Source organism: Manacus vitellinus, unplaced genomic scaffold (assembly GCF_001715985.3).
Source record: "Manacus vitellinus isolate BGI_N305 unplaced genomic scaffold, ASM171598v3 scaffold_17_pilon, whole genome shotgun sequence".
In the NCBI taxonomy this organism is placed as follows: Eukaryota; Metazoa; Chordata; class Aves; order Passeriformes; family Pipridae; genus Manacus; species Manacus vitellinus.
Window position 1 is genome coordinate 2,334,050 of NW_021939256.1, and position 22,280 is coordinate 2,356,329.

Here is a 22,280-nt window from a genome sequence, read left to right on the forward strand (position 1 = left end):
TGGCTTACAATCTTTTTTGTATTGAAATGTATTTACAAGAAGTCTTGGGCATATGTTACTGCCTACTGTTCCTTGAGTGGCACAAATTTGAGAGAAACGTCAATTCATATATCCAGTCAGTAACTTTTTCAGCTAGGCCCTCTTTGACACGAAGAATTTTCATTCATTTATTTAAAAAAAACCCAACCAACCAACCAAACCTAACAGCAGGTTTTTTTGTATGTTGACTATCTTCTGCAACTGCTGAGAGGTGTTACATGTCCAGTTTTATCTCAGCAGAAGTTGGGTAAACAACTCCTGTTCTAGCGTGACACATTTAAAACAGTCAAAAGCTGCTTCAGAGCACATCACTTCTGTATCAAAGAGAGGAGCTACGTTATGGGTGTGTTGTCTCATGTACCTGTATTATCTTTGAGAGACAGGTGAGATACTGGCTCCTTAAATAACAACTCTGGTCTTAAGCAAGTGTTTCATAACAAAGCTATTTGACTCATCAGCTGCTGGGAATAGTAGCCCCGGTCCATTTTGCTTGTGGGGAAAGGGCTCCATGGGAGAGGCTTTGTGAAGGCTTAGCACAATTCTCTGCCTGCAACTGCATTAGTCTGTGTTTTCTCTTGTGGTTGGAATGCAGTGTGGTGGTAAATTGGTTAAGCTTGGGGCATGAGGTCCTCTCCTAGGCTGCTCTGTGCAGCTCCATGGTCCTTTTGCAGAAAAAGGAGAAAGAGACCTTATGTTGGAGTGCTGCCACTGTGTCTGCTGAATCATGACCGTGAAAACTGCTGAAGGGGGTCTGCGCTAAATAACAAGTGTTGTATGCCAATGGTTATTTTTGGTGGTTTCAATTACAATCCTCCTTTCTCCGAGAACCACGCTGGTGTTTGTGTAAATGGATGCTGAATAGCAATAGCAAAGCCGCTGAGTACCAAAGCCAAATCTGAAGAAGAGTAGACACGTTTGCAGCAATGTGCCTGCTCTTCTCAGCTGTTCCAGCCTGTGACCCTCAGACTCTTCCTTGTGTAAACATAGATGGAATCAGCCAGGGACATTTTTATTTAGGAGTAATATCAGGAGGCTTAGCTGGGAAGAGACAGCACAGAGGATGTAGCAGTTGTTAGGCTGTTCAGGCTTTGTCTCAGTGGGAAAGTATGAATGCATTTAATACTGTATTTGCACTCTTGGCTGGCTGGGACTGAGCCCTGACCACGGTGCCTGCTGATGCTGCAGGGATTGCTTTGGCTTTTAGCACATGGATGAAGGAAAAACATTTGGGGAGCTTATTAGTAAATTGAGAAGAGCAACCTTAACTTCTTCCTTTCACTTTTTCTGTTTTTCTTTTTTTTCCTATTCTTTCAGCAAGACTCAGTGTTTAGACATCTTGTGAATAAATGGAGGAAACTTTTTGACTTCTGTTTTGAAGGGAAGCCAGGAGTGACTAACATTCCTTAATCTGATTTTATTGCACATTCTTGTCTTGGATATGTTTTCTCTTTTTTCCCTAACCAGAAGAAGAAAACAATCCCTGATGCAAGTGGCTTCTAAGCCCTGCCTTCCTGTAGCTCCACATGTAACTCTCTGTATCCATTTGGGAACTGACGTTGTGTATTGTTTTGGTATTTTTCATGCAAAAGATCTTTCTGCAAACTGTGACTTGCATAAAAGCAGGAGGGAGTTCAGATACTGGGAGTCCCTGGTGTCAGCTGAGGCAGGCAGCAGATAATCCCCGCTCTGTTCTGTACATTCATTAGCATTCTAGAAATACCTGACGTGTCTGTTTCCTGATTAGGAGATCTCTAGTCAAATGCTTATTTTCTCACAGGAAACAAAGTATTCAGAATTTGTCTGGAAAAATTTAGTACAGCCTTTCCATGTACATAGCTGTGGCTTTTTTTCATTTGCACGTGTTGCTGTCCCCTGTTTGTCAGGGATCTCTCTGCATCCTGGTAAAATTTTTGGCACACAAACAGAGCACACTAGTTTGCTCCCTGCACTCCCATTAATTTCAATTTCTGCCTCTTCCTTTAATCGGCAGATGTGGGAGACAGGCTTGACAGGAGTTGAGAGAGTTGAAAATGATTTGAAGGGGAGGGTAATCCTAAAGAATTGTGATCAAAGCCAGCTGTTATCACTGAAATATGATTGTTGCTATTGATGCTTGTTTATAGCTTGTTAAGTCATATGTGTGCGTACAGTTTCGTTTTGTAGGCAGATGGCTTTTAAGTAAAATAACGACTTCTCAGTGCTCTCCTGAAGTGAAACACCACTTCCTTCCTTTCCCTCTGCCCCCCCCCAAAATGAAGTTTAAAGTCTGCAGCTAACCAGGAGTGCTCCATTCTACCAAAGACAAAATGTATCCTGTTTGTTTAATAAATAATCAACTGGCTTTGATTTTTTTGGCTTAATTTAGACCACGTGCCTGGGGGCGGATAGATGTAGTTGGGGGTGTAAACTTTGAAGGAAAAATTCAAGGAGTAGAAAGGATATATCCTCTGTGCAGTCTGGGGAGGCAGCACTGCAGTGCATGCTCATAGCTTAAAGAATGAAATGGTGATTTCCAAGAAAGTATATTGTAGTTAACATACTCTTAGTTAGGTAGACTTCAGCTGCTTTATTTAGCTGTGGCCTTGCAGGGTGTTTTTATTTGCAAAGCCCTTGCATTCTAGAGCCTGTGGTCAACTTCTGAGACACTTCTGCAAGTTGTCTAGTTTTCATAGTTACCAAGGAAAAAAAAATTTTGACCTGAAAACATAAGCAGTACAAGTATCTAAAGGCTTAGTTGCAGACAGTGGTACAGGCATTTGCATTTTGGCTGCTTCTGTGCCTTCTTGGCTGGACATGAACTGGTTTTGCTCCAGAAGCCACATAGCTGGGTTTAAGTGGTGCCAAGCTCATATTCCTGTGCCTGGTGTCCAGAGTGGGCTGGGAGAGCAGCCGTCCGCTGTGGACGGGAGAGCAGTGCCCTTGGCCTTGGTGCTGCGAGGGTAACCTAACAGAACTATGTGTATTTATTTTATTTTCCCTGTGCTGTGCCCCCTTTTCGGATGAGGAAGTGGAGGAGGGGAATTTACAATATGTGGCTTGCAGCAATTATTTCTTTATATTATAAACAGGTATTTGCTCTATTGCACTTTAATTTTTCTATGTGTAGTGTGAACTGTTCTTTACCATCATTAAAACAAGTACCTATGCACCAAAAAGAAAGGGTCACTAGGTGACAGTGAACAAATGCGTGCCCTCCAGGGCCAGATTTTTCCCAAAAAGTTCATATGGTCTCTATCACCAAGCATTACAGGAAGAAAGAAAACTGATGATTTCCAGAGGCTAACCTCAGTCCTTTGATGACTCACAGCCACAGGGACTAAAAGGAAAGGTGACCTCAATGAGAAGTGGGACTGAAGGAGGCTGCTATTTGAGGGCAAAGAAACAGACCCTTCTGAAAGCACAAAGGTCTGGCTTTGTTACCCCCACTGTTTCCTAGCTTGATTTCAATCCCCCTTTACATGCACCAAGTTACCCTGGACATCACTTTCTGAACCAGCTGTGGAGAATGGTGCAGACAATTGTTGTCAGCTTTGAGAGCATCAGTGACTGGGGTGATGGAGGGAGAAAATGAAATGCTAATGTGTTGAGGTAAAACTCCTTTGGAAGAAGGGGAAAACTTACTTGATGCAGTTTTTCCACTTATACCCAGTTTTCTGCAGTACAGCAGTTCTTTGCTTGGCAGAATCAGATTGCTATTGCAGGGAAGTTTGTAAGACTTTGAATTATAGTATGCATACTAATAAGAATTTATTGGTTTTTTTCCCTCGAAATGAACAAAAACACTCCCACTTGGTATCTCTGAACTGGAGAAAAGCACACTGGTCCCCTTGTGCTCTCCTCTCCCCTATCTCAAGCACTCTTTTGTGCTGTGAGGAGTTGCTGCAAATCTGCTGTGTAGTTCATGCAGCCTGTTCCCCCAGCTGCCAAAAGTGTAACCCATGTCTGTCTTCATGCTGGCAAAGGTGGATCTTTGGAAAACTGGGAGAGATGTGCATGTGGGAAGGAGAAACAGTATATGGTCCTATATTAAGCTATTTAGCTGAGACAGCAGCTGGAAGTCTTGGGAGTGTTTTGAGTGTTGCTTGAAGCTTTTCAAGGCATATAAGGGTGTGTGTGTGTGTGTGTGTGTGTGTGCGTAATTTACAATCGCTGCCAAAGCTTCCCACAAGTTAAGGTCTCTTTTTTAAAGAGAGGTTATTGTGTAGGACCAAATTGTGCTTTCAGACTCTGCAGCCTAGCAAAGCATCCATCTTTTCTTGGTCCATGGTCCTGCACAGCATTGCCCTGTAAGCCTCGGCCAGGCTGGTAGTAATGCCCATTTTTGGGGGAGGTTCCTCAGCTGGGGAGCTCTTAAGTTCTCAGAGTGCTTGCTGATACCCCTCCCACCCTCCCACTCCACAAGTAAGCAGTCTCAGCTGGACTCTCTGTGTCAGTGTCCTTGCCCTGGCTGCTGCGTCCGAGCTCTTGGCTTCCTCCCTGCTCCAGCAGCAGCCCAGCACCTATCCCACACAATAGACATCACAGTGCAGCATCTTCGTCCTCCCTCACCGCTCCCAACCTTGAGCCATTTTTGAAGCAATGCTGCAACTGGGGGGAGCACTTCAAAAGTGGCTATAAAAGCTGCTCTTCAAGTCCATACTTTCATCCAGTGTTGTCAATGGCAGAGTAGAGAGCATGTTTTTCTAAATGTGCTGCAAAGATGAGTGTGGTGGGATACATTCATCAATAAAACTAGCATACTGTCATCTGAGAAGCAATTTGGCACAGGGGAAACCTCTATTTAATGTGTTCTTTTTCACTGTTAACCCTTCATCTCATGAAAGAAAGGTCCAGAGGTGATCATCGAAAAGGTGAAGAGGAAAAGGTGAAGGAAACTTTTTTCCTTCTGTTTTTCCAGAAAGGGAGCAGACAAATTGAGGGAGGAGAAAATGGGTCCGATACTGGTTTGGGATAAAGGCATTGGAAGTTAGGTATCCTGCCTTGTTTGTTTGTTTGTTTGTTTGTGTGGTTTTAGTAGTTTTTGTTTGTTTTTGTTTGTTTTCCTTGTTTGTTTGTTTGTTTGTTATAGCTGCTTTGCATGCTGTGATTGAAAGTTGTCAGGACCCTTTTTTCATCGTCTTGCTATTCTCCCTTCCTGGGAGAGAATTGATTTTTGTCTCATTGTAGAGAATTGCACTAAATGGTCTCTTGAGGGCCTTTCTCAGGCCCTGCATATAAAACTCCTGTATAGGTGGTATGTGGTAGTTTTTCTTGGCTGCTGTGTTCTCCTGCAGAGCTGTTTACCCTTTACCATAAGCATATGATTTTGTTGCAGGCTGAATGTATTTTGTCCAGATTGAAATGATGGTTAGGAGAGTGAATAAGAGAAAAATTAAACATAAAGTGGGGGAAAAAGAGGCATGCTTTTCCCCAGAACTGGGTAAGAAAGGGTAGCATGAGAAAGATTGATCCCACTAGAAGTGCAGTATTAGCTTTCCACATGCACTGCTTGTTTTACACCAGCAAGGTGCAGGAAGAATTGGTGCCATATTTCCTACATATGCCACAATTTGTCTGCAGCCAGTTTTTGGCTGACCATTTCTTGCCTGTGTGTGACTGCATGGAGCAAATAGCATACTTCTGAGAAGTCAACTTTTCAGTTGCCTTCTCAATTGCAATGGTAGATTTTGTTCCAAAACAACATAGTTTAGATATATGCTAGAAATCCTGTGGTGCAGTCTACTGTGATCTTGGAGATGGATCTCCTCACCCTTTCCCTTCTATGTGTCTGGATGGCTTTGTTTTCAAACTTGCTTGATCTAAAGAGATATGTTAGTCCAACTATCTGAAGTCCAAGTCTGCCATTTGCCTCATGTAACAAACAGCTGGCAACTTGGAAAATGCAAGTAAACTTCTTGTCCTTGGATTATGATCTCACCGCTGAATATAACTAGTTGCTTACTGTTAAAACTGAAACCCCAAAGCTGCAAGTCAGGTTATTTTAGAAAGATTAGATACGAGGAAAAAATTCTTTACTGTGAGGGTGGTAAGGCACTGGAACAGGTCACCCAGAGAAGTTGGGGATACCCCATCTCTGGAGGTATTTAAAGTCAAGTTGGATGGGGCTTTGAGCAACCTGGTCTAGTGAAAGACCTCATGGCAGGGGGGTTGGAACTAGATGATCTTTAAGGTCTCTTCCAACCCAGGCCGTGCTATGATTCTGCTTCCTCTTCCTTCTCCCCCCCACATTTGAAATTGCTTAAGATAGAAGAGGAGGGAACATTATTGACTGATGTGAATAGTCAATAAATAAAACCTAATCTGAATTAAGGATGCTTTGCTCTAATTGGCACTCACCTCACATAAGCTCATTAAGCTGTATGTTTAAATTTGGCTGGCTCAGGAAGCAATTTTAACCCTTAACCGGCCATTAATTGTTCTGTGACTGTATGGTTGGGATGCACTCCTGACACAGAAGAGAAAGATTCATTAAAGGCTCCCTAGTTGTTTTGTTTTGAAGCTTCAAGGCAGATATGTGTCAGTGTTCCTTAAACCCTTGGGGGTGTCGGTGATACGGTGCAGTTCCACAACTTAGCAATTTTGTCTTTTGCAGGGCTCTCCATTACTGAATTTGTAGCTTGTGCTTTTTACCTTGCCTCTTCTTGACGAGCTTGCTGTTTGCAGTGGCTGTTGGCCATGGTCTGCTCCATTCAAGTACACCAGATGTTTGCTGTGAAGTAGCTGAGTATGAGAAAAGCCTCCATCTTCAGTGGCTAGACTGGTTTTTGTACTGATGATGACTTCATCTTCTGACTATGCAATGTGTCTGCGACTAGGTCTGCTGGAGACACACCTGAGTAACTTCAGTTGTAGAGATTATTAAAGAAAAATGTTCCCCCTCTAGTTATAATAAAACTACTGCCATCCATTTCCTGAGTCTTAGTGTAAAGGTAGTCTCTGAGCGAACTATTATGTTAATTTTTTTAAAAATAATTTCTCCCTTGTTGTTTGACCAGCACTCAATGCCAGCATTGGCGGATCAAGTTAAGTTCAGGAGACCTAGTTTTGCTGCCTTTTTACGAGGGAAGGAAATGTTATGCTACTCTGTCCTAGAAAGGGAAATCCTCCCTGGATTGAGGCATAAAGACTTGATTCTGTTTAAACATGGCATGTTATAGCAGGAAAGGGCTGGAGTGCCTTGAACTTGCTTGGGTTTAGTCTTTTTACTGTCCAGCCCTGTTTCTGTTAACTTCTTAGAATGGTCTCTGCTGGAGCTCACTTATGTTGGAAGCTGCTGTTTACTTCCCTGATCTTTCTACCTTCCTAAGTTGGCGATTGTAAGGTGTAAGGAATTCACAGCAGACTCTTGACTTAGTCTGTTGTTTAGTAAGCAGAAGAGACTTCAGCAATGTCCTGTGAACCTCCAGATTCAGGATTAACTCAATCTGAAATTAAGGTTGCATTACATTACATCCTTGTGGCCACCTGCACTGGGCCAATTTATAGTGTACCTAATTTATAGTGTATGCTTCTACCACTGCTTCTAAAGAAGCATTTCCTGGCTGCTGCCTCCATCTCAGGGCTTGTGGGATCTGGCATCAAATGTTGTTTGTGTTCATTTATAGGGGTAGAAAGGAAAGGTGTGGAACTCATCCTGAGCTCCTGAGCCAGATGCTTTTGCATGTGGCCTTAGGTGCAAAATCGTGTTTCAGCAAGTTGAATGGAAGGATTAGTAAGAGCCAGCTGTTGGCAGGAAGGCATCTTACTTCAGTGTCATGGCGTGAAATCGATTGGATAAGTATAGCTCTTGCGTCTTACTGGGTAACTCTTCTAAAATGCGTTAATCACTGTGGGAAATCTGGAATCAAATACCAAACACGTTTTTCCCCTGCCTAAACTGGGGAAAATCCTGGAAATTCTTGGGTTTGTTTTTGAGGACTGCTATATGAGATAAATAAGGACCCTGTCATTAAAAATGCAGTAGGTTTCCATCTTGGTTTGTCTTGAGTAGAGCTGCCCAAAATGTCCTGCTTTGGACTCAGAAACACAGTTGCAGTCTTGCTGCATAAAAATCACGCACCTCATAAACGGCAAGATTTTGGAGAATCTGAGGTGTCCTCAGGGAGCTGCTTACCGTAAGAAAATTCACCTTCCTTGTTCACTCACTGCGAGTGTTGTGGGGTGGCTGCTGGCACATGTGAGTTCTGCATTTCTCATGCCTGATAAAATCATACAGCACAGTGTTGCAGAACTGTTGACCTTAGCTAGCAGGCAACATGACTGCAATTCATTTGGTACTGGCAAGTCTTTTTATCAGAGATTAAAGGACTTTTAAAATGGTTCTTCAGATGCCATTTAGGTAGAATAGGTAATGGTTCTTTGTCCTGGTGTTTTTAGACTATAAATTTGGCAGCATGCTTTCCAAGGTAACTTGTTCTTAAGTCTGTGTGTGAGTGCTCTGTAAGCCAAATATTTTTATATCGTCCATATGAGTAAAGTGAACTTGAGTAGGCTGATCACTAAGATATGACTGTGGTAGAGGCAGTGGCTAAGGTGGAAAAGCAATGGGTCATCAATGTGTGGGCTCTCTTTGAAAGAGCATATTGTTTCTCAGAGTTCTTCCATTGTGCACATTAGGGTGTTTATCTTGGTTTGCAGTCATCAGTGATTTTCTCCTTAAACAAGTGACCAGTAGCTGAGCTGTCGGGCAAATGATTTCATGCCTGCAACGCCCAGGCTGGGCACCGAAATAAGAACCAAAACCACAAACCTAGGGCAGCATATTGTGTGGCTGCTGCATTTTATAACTGCTGTGAAACAATCACAGTGGGGCTTTTCCTTTATAAAATGTCAAGACAATAGAGATATTTCTTCTTAAGAAAGAACAAATGGAGGAGGAAGGCTCTAATTGCCCTTTTAAAACAAAATCCCAATCTTGCTGTGCTGCTTCTGGTCTAAAATTAAAATGTTAGATTAATCTTTGAAACAACGCAAGAAATCCCAAGTGATTTTTCTCTATCCACCCAGCACATACCTGGGTTTCCCACTTGGTTTAGGAGCAAACCTCTCTTAGGGCTGAGCTGAATTTTGTTTTTTGTTGCCATGAGCAATGAGATGGATTCAAAATTGGGGAGGCAAAGGGAGTAGCACACTGATCTCCCTTCTCCTTCTCCAAAACAAATAAAGGTTGGATTTTTATTAAAACCACAGTTAAGTTTTGTTTCTTAAATGAAAACACACGCTTTATTGACTTTTTAAATCAGGTCTAGCTCTTCCGGTCATGTTTTATTATTAAGTGTGCCCTTCTCCTAGTCTCTCTGAAATCACTTGCAAGTGGAGTTTAATAAAGAATATGTTTTGATGTTTTTATAGTAAAGAGGGAGGAGATCATACTCTAGTTGCTCTGCTAATGAGACTCTTCGAGGAAATCTATCCCCAGTGTTCATCTCTGTTTCAATTACTTCTACGATGGCTGACCTTCCCCTGTGCCTTGGCAGAAGGGCAGCTGCTTCGCCAGCAGGCAGGGGATGAGATGCTGAAGCTGTTCTGATGTTTGTGTTGCTGATTTTGGCAATACTGCTCCTTCCGCCCTCTGCTTTCCTTTAGCAGCTGCCTCTGCTGAATGAGAAAAGCAGCTTTCCCCTGTCCTGCTATGTATGAAGAAGGGAAAATTCATTTTTTGTTTTTATCTTATTTCTGGCTTTACTGAAAATGCCTTTGCTGTCGGAGGGGTGGAGTAGAAACGAACAGGTTTTCATGTTTGAAACATCCAAAAGGAATGGTTTTCTATTTGTGCTGTAGGAGTTAGTTAAATCCTGTATGTGCCTTTGGAAAAGTGTTCACTGGAACCTCACTCGCTTGCAGGTCTGAGTTAGAGCAGCAGGTGTTAACCACTGGTTTCCCTCCAATGCTTATGCCACTTCGGTTTGCTGGTTTTGGCCACTGTTTCTGCTTGCCAGCATTCCGTAGGTCTCCTCAGCACATTGAGCCAAGTTATGACTTCAAAAGATGAGTAGGTGGACATGCAGTGGGTTACTCAAGCTGCTTTAATTTCTTCACAAATATGTGTGTGCTGGCAAGATGCAAGCTAACTGTCACAGTGGTCTCACGGGACCAAGACTATATGGGACAGCTGACTTCTTATCCTATGAAGTAAGGAACTTCCTGGTGACTAGAAAGACTGCAGTTGTGGAATGTGGGGGAGGCCAGTGGCAGATACTGTGAAATGTCTTCTCCACACCTACTTGCTGCAGAAGAAGCATCGTGTTTTGCTGATGTGAAACTGTGACTTTGTTATTTTGTTTTTGTTTATTTTTTCTCAGCAGACCATCCTTGCTGGGAATCCACAGGAAAAGGGGTGGCTGGAGGTGTCTCACTACCTTATGAAAATATGTCAGTTGTGTCATCTCTACTCTTTCAGCAGGTCGTGCTTTCACAATGAATAGACTTACTTGGGGTGTAGGAGGGCAGATTGGGTGAGGGGTGGTAAAGCTGATTTGACATACTTGAAAATGCTCAAGCAATTTGTTGGAGTCTTTCATGATCAGGTCTGGTGTGACAAAGAATGTCAGGGGAGCCAAGGGGAGAGCAACAGATGCCAAAGTCTGGATTACACATACACACCCCCTGCCCTAAAAATAGGGCAACATAAGCAAAGCAATAAACAAAGGACCTGATTTTCTTCTCTTAACTCCTGTGAAAGTAAAGGGTGAAGTTTTAAATATAGCCAGAAAATATGAATGTTTTCTCAATAAGTTTCTCATAAAAATATGAGAATCGTACTTTTTTTTTTAACTTGACATTGTCCTGAGCTTGGGCAGACACTCACTGCAGGAGATGGGTCAGTTTGGTGGTGCTGACTCAGGAAAGGCTTGTTGGTAATCTGAAGTCATGACCATATTTATCATGTGAGAAAAGCTTTATAAATTGAGTAGCTTTTATAGTGAATCCTTTCAGCCTTTAGCTACAAGGACAGTGGGAGAGGAGTGAAATGGCTGATTAATGCTAACCATCCAGCTGTTAATGAAGTCTATGCTTAGTTTTTCAAGTTATGCAGAAGAATTTTTAAGTGGGTTGAATCCAGTATCCAAACTTGAATGGGCATGTTTTCAGGCTAAGTGTTGAGTACAGTTGTACTGGAATACCTTATAGCAAAGGTAGGGTGGAAGATCTTTTGTCTTAATTACCTAAACAAGCTAAGGCTGGAATATGTTTTTGCAAGGCGGTGTCATGTTTTGTGGGATTAAGTCTGTAAGCTGGTGTTAGCTGGCTTGCTTTTTTTTTTTCCCTAGGAAGCAAGTTGACCACCTCTTCTGGATTGCTGAAGTTATGGACAAAGTGGATCCAAACATGCGTAGTGAGCTAATGGGGATAGTTCAGCATCTAATTCTCAATCTCTTGTTCCACAGAATGGCTCTGTGAATTATTCTCTTTTGACGGAGTTGCATGACTTGGAAGTCAACTGAAAACTTGCTGCATCCTTCCTTCAGCAGCTGTTTGTTTCATAGATTGCAACTGAGCAGTCACACTCCTGAAAAAGAAATGATGTTTTGGGAGAGTCTGATGTAAGTGGGAATATGAAGGAAGTCAGCAATGCGATGCTGGTTGTTCAAAGGAGGTGAGATAAGAATTGTTCCAGGCAGCAGTATGGCATATGGGCATTCTCTATATCTTGCCTTTTCCCAAACGTAATGTTTGTACTGCTTCTTATTCTCTCCCTTCTGCTCATATCTGCTCTTGTCTTCCTGTCTGTTGAGAGCCTGTTAGTCATCCTTCAATTCTTGTCTCTTTATTTCTCAGGAGTTCAGTAGAGCATACACACACAAGTGATTGATAAGCCTTTAGTTGCAGAACTGCTTTTACTTCCACTACTCTCAGGAGACTGTGGTGTGGTTTTGGGCCAGCCCTGTTCTTGTTCAGACATCTCTTAACATGTCTGTAAGGTGCGCTTTCTTTCCTCTCCCTCTCTCCTGTTTTTCTTGATAGCTGTGTGAGCTCATCTTTTACCACCACCCCCACCACCCTTATCCCTCCTCCCAACACCTAGCGTTACTCGAGAGAATAGAGTTGCAGGAGTTAGAGATTTTTTTCTCATCTCTGAGGGTCTCATCTTTGCAGGGAACAAGAGTTCTCCACTTGTGCAGTGCAGCAGCTGACCCAACCTCCCGTCTCCTCTGCCATGTTTTTAAGCTCTGCTGTAGAAGTGGAGCAGTACAACTCAATGACTTCAGTGGCTGAGAAGAGAAGCATGGGGAGTAGGCATGAAATGACTTCAGGGCAGAGTCATAATTTATTTTGCACAATGTGTTGCTGGATTGGAAATGCAACACCTTTTCCTAGTTTTAAGCAATGCTCCTGTCTTTCAGCAGCATCTAAATGGAATGATGTGGTTCCTGCCTGCTTGTAAGTTATGCTTAGTCTTCATAGAGAAGTCACCCAGACATGATGTGATAGATCTATTCCTGTAGGCTAAAGAGCTTACAAAGCACTGTTCCTTGAACACGTGTGCAGACTTTGGGCCATGCAGTCCACCCGTCTTCATGTTGCCAGGAGTAAGTCTTCATTGTGGGGATGGCCTAGCCGAGGCTGTGGGTGGTTCAGAGAGGACACCTCAGCGCTTGCTTCTGCAAAAGATCAAACACTAGGGTTGCAAAGGGATGGTTGGTGCCAAATTCTGAACGGTTGAGGTGGGCACTTTGAAGGCTTCCAGAAGACTAGGCCCAGACCTTGAAGAACTGACCAACAACAAAAATCAGGATTCACTGTCTCGGTAGAAAATAGATAAATCTCTGAAAGGTAGATAATATTTTTTTCTGCAACTTGACAGCATATCAGACTAATGTTTAAACAGTGAAGCTCGTGACAGATCCAGCTGCAGCTCCACTGCAGCTGACTTTGAGGATGTGATGGTGACACATGACAACTGATGATGGGGCCCTGTAAATCTAGTCATAGCAGATGGTTGCCTTACAAACTAGAGTTCTTAATGTATCATTTGAAGATAAAAGCTAAAGCTTTCTCATTGTAGGGGCAAAAGTGAAAGGTTTTGGTGTCAGTTTGGAATAGTTTTCTGCCCAAATGCTGTCTTCAGTGGATAGGAGGATACAAATAAATTAGCACTTTGTGTTTAGGTGGTGTGAACTGTGAACTTTTTCTTCATCTGCTCCCTGGAATCTGCATTAAGGAAAGCATATCTCAGTCTGAAGTGAGATGTCTGAGGAAATGTATGTAAGTCTATTTACAGAGGTCCTTTCAGTCTTCAGCAATCATTTTGGTTCCATCCTCTCCCAAATATGAATTTCCTCTTTTCTCAGTGCTGGCCACAGTGCTCTTTCTACCTCATGAGCTCAAGCCTGACCCTCTTGTTTTTTTATCTTCTTTTGCTGTGGCTGGCCTTCTAAGGCTATACAGACTTTGACTCTTGTAAATGCACTTAGTGCTTCTTTTTCATAGCAAGTGCTCCTTGTAATGTAGTCATCAGCTCAGCACTAGCTCCCTCTTTCCCCCTCCCTCTTCTGTTCCCGTTCATTTTGATTATTTCTCTTTTTCTCCTTTGTGCTCCTCTAAATATCTCTGTGACTGAGTGTCCATGAAAGCCTTTGGGTCTCTGTGCTGTACGCTGGACTACTGCCTTGTATGCCTCTGCTGGGAAATCCAAATTCTGAGTGGATATCTCTAAGCTTAACAGTCTGAAGAACAAGCTGTTCTTGCTTTTGTTTTTCTGGAAGTTAATTTTTTCACTTAAGTAGCCACTGTTTTAGTGAGGTCAGCAAATGCTCAGATGCTTTCTGCTCCCCCCTCAGTAGCACTTAACACTGCTTTCATCTGCTGGCCTTCATTAGTGACGCTGGCCAGAACATAAGCATTGCTTTAAGCTCCTGTCAGAACCTCCCAGGCCAAACAACCCTGAGTTTTTTTATCTGCTCCTACTCCAAATCTCATTCAACGTCAGACTCAAACTTTTCCTGTCTTTAGAAGATGTCCCTTCAGAATCTGACCAGATTGTCAAAGTGAGCTGTGGCACTGCCCCTTCTCCAGGTTCCTCTGCTCATATTGAAGTAACTTGCTGTCAGTTCTCTGCTGACTGGACTGAGAGGGTCACCAACATTTAGAACAGAATCTAGCTTATAGCCCTGTATTTGGGAATTTGGGAGTTGTATCCATGAGTGCTAAATCCACAGGCTGGCTTCTCTTTCTCGCTACAAGTCTACAAGCAGCCACAGAGACAGCAGTCATCCTTTTGGAGCAGAGTGCTGGCCTGTAACGGGTCATGCAGTCAGCAATCTCACTTTAAAGGCCTTTTTTATGGAGATCTATTCACACAGGGTTTACCGCCCCTCTGATGTTAGCCACATGGCCTAGCTCCAGGGACTGCTCTGCAGAGCTGCTCATCATCTGTGCCCCAGTGTGTGTGTACATGTACGTTTCTTCTTCCCAGAAGGAGGTCGATGGGGGCAGAGGTTCTCCACTGTACTTTTGATCTGGGGCTGCTTGAGGACTGGTAGACAAGTTTCAAAGATTTATTCTAAAGCCAGGACAGATGAACAGCCAGTTACTAGCTCACTATCACTGTGATTTTTGTTAATGGTCCTTCGAGTGTTTTCTTCTTAAGTCCCTTATCTCCAAAGCAAAAGTCATTACTTTGTTCCCTGCCTGCTTTCCTCAGTAGCTCCTTTAGCGGTGGTGTCTGTATAGCCAGGTGATGATATCTCTAAGATCACTGTAAAGGCATCCAGAAATAGCTGATACAGAGCTATCATATGTATTTGACTTTATTTCAGGCCTCTCTTGACTTGAATACTTTCTAAAGCAAAGCCTGCAAATTAAACATGGAGCAGCCTAGGCTCAGGCTTTTGAGCTAAGACAGCATAGGAAATATTTACCATTAAGGATCAATGTTTTCAACTTGCACTATAACTTACCGGTCCTAAATTGGTAGCCTTCTACTAAAAACTTGCACATAAACTGAATGAAATAATTCTGTATGAGAAAATTTATGGGATTTATTTTTATATTTTTTTTGTCATCCCGGGAACTTCTTAGGAAGGGAGCAGGAAGACAGTGAAGTCGAGACTTTATAATTATGATAGTAATTTTAGGAGAGAGCTGGCTGAATTGGAAGCTTCTCTTTGTTTAGCTAGGAGAACTAAAAAGAAGAACCAGTTCATCATGGCTAGATGCACTTGAAAGTGCACACTAAAAAAAAGGTAAAAGGTTAAGTGAAATAATTTTGTTAATACTGGTTTGTGAAACTGCTGGAAACATTATTGCTGGGTGTTAACCTGATGAATCCTGAACCTCTAGACTCACATGGGGAGAGACTAAAAGCCATAGTTGGTGACCTGCAGGAACTAGCAATGACTTCCCAATTGTTCGGAGGCTATCAAGGAGAAAGTGCTCTTAAGTGGCCACAACACCCACTATCCTGGGAAAGTGGAGAAAGATACAGCAGTGGGTTTGGCTTGCTGCAGCAATTCTGGGATCAAGCTAGGGTCATACTGTGGCATGGCCTACTGCAGCCTCAGAGGTTAGTCAGGGACTGATTAAATTAGCCACAAAAGACAGAAGTATGAACAAGAAGTCTACCCAAATGCAAGCTTGAGTACAGCAGGTGTAAAGTTTTTAGTTTGAGACCCAAACTTGTAGCACAAATCATGGAGGCATGCTGGAATTGCTCATGGATTGAATCTGTCCTTACTGCAGAACTACCAACAGGCTGGATGTGGTCCTCATTGCTGACATGTCTGTTTGTAGCCCTTCTTCAGAACTTAATGGTATTGATACTTCTTTCCTACTGCCTCTCAAGTGTGTTTTCCATGCTCCTTTTCTACCTTTGGCGGTAGAAAAAGAGCAAAGCTTTCACACTGAAAGTCTCTGTGGCCAAAATGGGATGTGACTGATATGGGCCTTCCCTTCTGTTGCCTCTTCACAAGCAGAATTGCCAATAAAGTTCAATCAAGGCAAAGTTGCTTTTTGAATTGAATCCAGATTGTCTTTAGGCCTGTTCTGCCTAGACTTGGAAACTGTGGAATGTTCAATGCAGTATGACTGTCTTCCAGACAGCACTAGGCCAAAGCAAATGAAAAGGTGTGATTGAAAATTGTGAAATGCACATTCATACGTATGTACGAACGTAAAAGATACTACATTCTTTTTACAGGAAAATTTTCAAGATCGTTTACAAACCAGTGCCTTCTGTGCATGCATTTCCTCTTCCACAAGCTTCAGTGATCTCTGTGTTGTGTTTAGAATTTGAAGACTCACTGTACCAAAAATGTGGATCCAGTCCCTGCCCTGAAAGAAGTCTGTCCAAAGAGACTAGACAGAAAGAGTTGCTGCATGAGCAGAGTGAACCAGGCCAATAGCTGACAAATTATTTGCTTCTCTAGGTGGTTCATCTGTCAATGACGCTCTTTTTTATTGGTGTGGTGATTGGGTTTCTGTCTCCTCAACCTTTCTGTGTTGTGTGGAGCCAGTTGCTGAAATGCTGCCTGTATTAGTACAATCAGCAGTAATCAAAAGGAGTTTACTTATCAGCCTAGGGCATCCCGGACAAGCTAGTCTCTTGTTAGGATGAAAGAGCTGAGGGTAGAGTTTAGTTAGCAAAGATCAGATATGTCCATGGGAAGCTGACAGTGTTGTAGGGTTCAGACTGGGCCTGTTGGGTGGTTTTGGCAGAGCTGTGCTATTGGTATGAATCGACCATCCATGAATAACCAGAATTGAAATGTGCTATATGTGTCTTACTGCTCAGTCATGAGCCAGGTAGTGTTCCAAGGCTCTCACTGCCGTTACTTGGGAGAGATGTGGTGACATTCTGAGCAGGTGTCTTCTTTCTCAACACTGGTTAGGAGTCTGGCTTTTATTTAGGTTGGGAGTGCTCATGAAAAGTCCCCCTGGATGTGTCTACTTTCCCTGTCCCTCATTCTGCAATGAATAATTGGCTGAGATAGGACAGAACTGTGCTCGGCTCTGGCTGGAGCAGGTCGCACCCACTTGTGCATGCTGCAGGATGTTAGTTATGTTCTCCTGACAGTGGCAGTCCCAGCTTTACCAACATTATTTGACTCTCAAACTTGGAAACTAGTGACTCTTTGCTTACATTAGTATATAGTCAAGTTTGAGTTGCAAGTCCGAGGTACCTTTTAGCAAGCCAACTCCAGCTAACAGTTTGGGATTTAATTGGAAGGACAGGTGAACTCTAAAAGTAATATAGCATCTGAAACACAGAACGTCACAAAGTCAGGCCTGTCCTAAAATAAAATGACAGATCATAGCTTTTGTAAGCTGAGGTCTCTGCATGCCTGGCAGCTCAGTATCAGAATCCATATAGCAGTCTATAGGACTGCTGAGCCCTGACAATGACATTTGGGAGTGCGATAGCATGACATAGCATACATTTGTCTGCACAGGTGTCCTCTGAGAGGACAAGGCCACGTCTCTCCTCTGGTATCACTTCCTATCCTAACAAGCATTGAGCAATGTCTTCCTGCATGTCCCATTCCTCTCATGTTAGTCGCTGCTCACCTTCTGCAGTGATTCTTCATCAACAAACTCTAGGTTGATCTTCTAGATAAACATGTGTGCTAATGACACACAAATTAGTGTGGTATTTCAGATGTTAGCTTTTAATTGGAAGTCTCCTCCCAAGTAAGTTTTCAAGTTAAGAGTAAACAGGAATTCCTCCATTTTCTGCATCCCCCCGACAGCATGACTTGTTAGAAGGATTCTATCTGACATATTTTTTTTACGTTAAAGGTGCTGACAGGTTATAATACAATCTGTAAATTTTAGAGCTAGAATCTCTTCGCTGTGTTGCTGGCAGAGTGCCAGCAGAGGGGACAGAGCAATAGCTTTCATGCTCCATTACATGTGTCAAGAGGGGAAAATAAAGATGTTGGACGGAAGAAGTCTGATACAGTAGTCTTTCTTCTTCTTTTTTTTTTTTCTTTTTTTAACGTGACTTTCCCTACTACAGCAATTGAGAGAAATCAGTATTGATCTTGTGTAAATTCAGAAAAACAAAGGAACTACTCCTTCATTCTGAATCATTGTGCTCCACAGTGCAAGAAGTCTGAATTTTGTTGCCATGCTTGGCTGCCTTACCTTGCCCCTAGACTGCAAGAGTTGATACAGAAGTTGAATTTGGAAGTAGTTTTGTCAGGTGGTGGCAGTGGTGGCTACTGCTGAGCTGATGAAAACTGGCAGTAGGCAGCAAAACTGGCAAAGCCCCCTGTGAGAGAAATTGTGGTTCAGAGTTTCAGCCAGTTTCAGTGACAGCTTAGTCATCATCTAAAGAGAACTTGCTGTGCAAACATTCTGTGTAAATCAAGTTCTCAGACTTTACAAGATACTCCTATTGTAAATCCTCTATCAAGATGGTCACTTACATTTGTTTATCTTCCTTGTAATTTAGGGATTTCTTGGAATGGGTGTAGTGAGAACACTATTATAGAAAGACAGCAGTTTTTTTAGGAATCTGCAAATAATTATGGTTGGTGATATGTGTGTACTGAGCAACTAATACAATGTGCAATAACTGCAGATACCAGTTAGGGACACACTCAGTGTGCTGCTGCCCCATGCGTTGATACCTCAAAAATGGAAATCTAAAAGTGAATTTCAGAAAACTGTTTCCTCGTGAGAAGAAATGAACACAGGTCTTCTAATGCTGCTTTCCTTGTGTTTGCAAAGACATAGTTTCTGTCCAGTTAGAAAATAAGAATGTTTCAAATGCCCTCCCAAGTGGGCAGCAGAAACCTCGTATTTTATTAAAAGATAGTGAGGCTCGTGCAAGGCTTTTATTTTGTGGGTTTGGGGTTGCAGTGTTTAAAATGTATGACACCTTCATTTCTGCCTGTTAATAGGCAGCTGATAGGGCATAGAGTATACACAGTGAAGGAGATAAAACCTGAGAATTGAAGCATCTCAGTTAAACTGTTGTGCCTTATTTTAATTCATACTTAAGGCATCTATAAATTTTAAGGAGAAAAGGGAAGACTTTGCACTCATGGTTACTTTCTTCCATTTGAAGCCTTAAGGAAAGCATCCTAGAGACTTGCAGTATTACACACAAATAAAAAGGCTAGAAAGGATGTTTATGTAGTCTCCTATCAGATAGTTTTAAAACTTCTTAGGATGGGGCAAAGGTAAAAAGGTATGTCTCCTGCTTTCTGAATCAATGTAATGGAAGGGGGTTGTGTCCTCATTTTTTGCAGACCATTTTAAAAACTTGCAGTTGTTGTATGTGATATTTGGTCATACAAATGTCCAGCTTTTTATAAAGCATTTCTGGCAATGAAAGCAGTTGACGTGCTCTGGAGAGAATAAATCTTCTGAGGATATTAGATCTGTTAGAAATAGAGAAAAAGCAGCTAAGGGTCTTCTTGCTCCATTAATACACTTTCAAGTGACTGCTTAGTGGTATTCTCAGAGCTTCCTATCCAGCCTTTGGTCTGATGTTCATCCTAACTCTGCCATGCCATGAGCTTGGGTCATCTCATCACTCTCTGCTTGAAAGGTGCAGTTGATGCATCTCCATTAGTCCTTTTTAGAAGTGTCCTTTTAGGTCACAATGTGAGTAAGTCACATGAAGAGTTTATTTGGAGTGAAGTAAGGAAGACTTCCTTAAGAGCAGTGCTGTGTGCCTTTAGCACTGCTCATCAGACAGGTAGCATGGGTGTACATTGCTAGAGGTTATGTACTAAACAGATGTGTTGAGAGCCCTTAATTCCTGTTTCTTCTTAGCTTTAGCTAGTGAATAGATGCCACCTTGTACAGTATTAAGCATCTCATTTGGTACATAAGCAGTCTTCTCTAATTATTCATCTCTTTTATTGATATCTCCCTCAAAATTCAGTTTGACCACTACAAAATGGGTTTGGGTGGGGTTTCTTTTGTTTTGTTTTGTTTTTTTTTTTTTTTCCTAGCCAGTTTGCTCACACCTTGTAAATTCTTGATGATGGTCAGCTCTAGCTGATGAAAGCTAAACCTTCCTGAGGCTGTCAAAATCACTCAGGCTGATAGCTCCCCACCCTGTTCCTGTCTTTGCTGAGCTGCTCTGGTTACTGTCCTGTGGGTACCTGGTGCCACCACACCTGGCTCCTGTTTGTGAAGGCTTCCTCCTGCTTCCCAGAGAGAGGGCAAGGTGGCAGCTGCTCTGGCCTCACACCAAATGTATTTCTAGTATCCGAACGTCCCACTCTGCTAAAGACGTTACAGACATCAGGCCAGAACAACACAGGTATTCAAAAGAATTTGCCACTTAGTGTGATTCTAATAGCTAGTGTTTTTCTTCAGTGATTGTGATAACTTCTGAACATCTCTAATTTTCAGTCATATGAAATTGTGAATTACTTCTGAACTGAAAGTTTTATGACTTGTGAATTGGAGATTCACTGTTGGCCATGCCTAACTAGAAGTACTGAGACACAAGCTTGTTTAAACTGGTAAACATAGCTGCTGCCTTACCAATTGGTGACATTAGTGGATATTGCCTGTTGGCCTGCAAATCAGTGCCAAGGTATATAGAATGACTCACTCCTTGTAGCGCTTCCAAGATGGAAATTCTTAAGTCTAACCTTGGAGGTGACAATAGTAATATTTTTCACTTGTTAGGCAGGGGTTGGGGTGAGCCCAAAGGGGCCACATCTATATCCAGTAACTCCCTAGCCAGCAACTACCTTTTGTTTATCGAGTGGATTTTTGTGGGGCTGGCTTTCTGTTTGGGAAGTTTGGTTAGACAATCTTGTAGTTTTAGGGAGGTTCTTATGTTGCACTTCAGCAGAAAGCTCCCACTGTGAAGGAGCTTGGGCTGACTCTGCATAATGTGGCGAGTCTCCTACACAGCATCCTCCCACAGCCTGTCAAGCTGACAGCACTCTGCGTAGCAGTGGTGAGAATGCTGGGAGCTATTGGCTATCGTGATTATGAAGCTAGGAATCTCCTCCTCTCTTCCTGTGGGCTGTGTAACACAAGAGCAAGACTTTGTAATTAGCACAACAATCCGAAGTGAGCAAAAGAGCAGAGCTCAGCTAAAACAGTGTTCTCAGCTGTTTGGGTGAGCAGATGATGTGAAATCTGGCATGTTAACTTTATGTTGGCCTTTGACTGATCTGACATGAGAGGCATAAAACCAAACAGGACAGTGGTGCTTTCCCAGGAGAAATTTGTGTTACAAATGAGATTCTTCCTTCTATGAACTGGCTTTTTGATATCTGTGATGCCTAGTTCGTCTTGAATGCCTCACCACTCTTTCAGTATACTTCAGGTACTCTTAGTATCAGGATTTTCCAGATCTCTTTCTTTCCCAGACAAGCAGGTGATTCATAGCTACAGCCTTTTGTTTTTCCCTGTTTTTTTCTTAAACTTTCAGACCTGTATCTGTGTATTAAAAGAGGGACACTTAGGGTTCAAGGTGATTCCTTTCAACTAACATATCTTGATTTGCCATGGTCGAAGGCCTGACTTGTGTGAAATGAACTGATACAAAGGCTAGATGAGCTGTCTTGTGCAGAGTTTTAGTGTGGTGATCTGGATGTTAAATTGCATCCATGCAGAAGGAAAAATTGAAGCTGAGTAGATAAATACAATGTGGATGGGTAAGGAAAAGCCCAGAAAGAAAAATTTCTACCTCTCTATTTTTTTTTCTCCTCACTGCAGCTCTCTGGATTAATGTGGTGTTAGCTGCTAAGCTAAGGGCAGGTGTCATTAACTTTGAAACTTGTTTAGCCTGTCTCCTTTGATGCTCTGTATCTATCCCTCAGCATGGGAGGAAGCATTGGGATCTTTTCAGTTTCTGCAGGAGGTTCCCTGAGTTGATGGTGTACTAAACACAAAGGTTCTACACTTTGGGTTCTTGGCCACCTATAAACATATCTGTAACACTTAACATAAGCACAAAGCAAACTTATTTAACTTTGACAGTGAGTTGTTTGTTCTTAATGCTGATCTCTACACTGCAGCTGCAAAACTTTGTTAAGCTGGAAGACTTTAAGGTGTTTGATTAGCTACTATGTTAATGAGTACATGTTAAAATATAGCACAGCTTAGTGCTGAGTGTTTATATCCCTCCCAAGAGCATCTTAGCAAGAAGACATATTAGTCACATCAGCTTCTGAGCCATTGTTTTTGTTTTATATGGCTATTTGTCTTCACTTTTCATGTCCTTGGAACAGTTTTTTTCTGAAGTTGGAACACATCATCAAATAAAAATTCTTGTCTTGGTCACTATTTGGCTTCTGTTGTGGGAATTTAGTATGGAT

The 22,280-nt window shown here is 42.3% G+C and overlaps 1 protein-coding gene across 1 annotated transcript in view; it reads left to right on the forward strand.

The window, feature by feature from the left end:
• The window catches only part of PARD6G (par-6 family cell polarity regulator gamma), a 54,348-nt gene that overhangs the window by 15,544 nt on the left and 16,524 nt on the right, over nucleotides 1-22,280 (forward strand). The window lies entirely within an intron of this gene.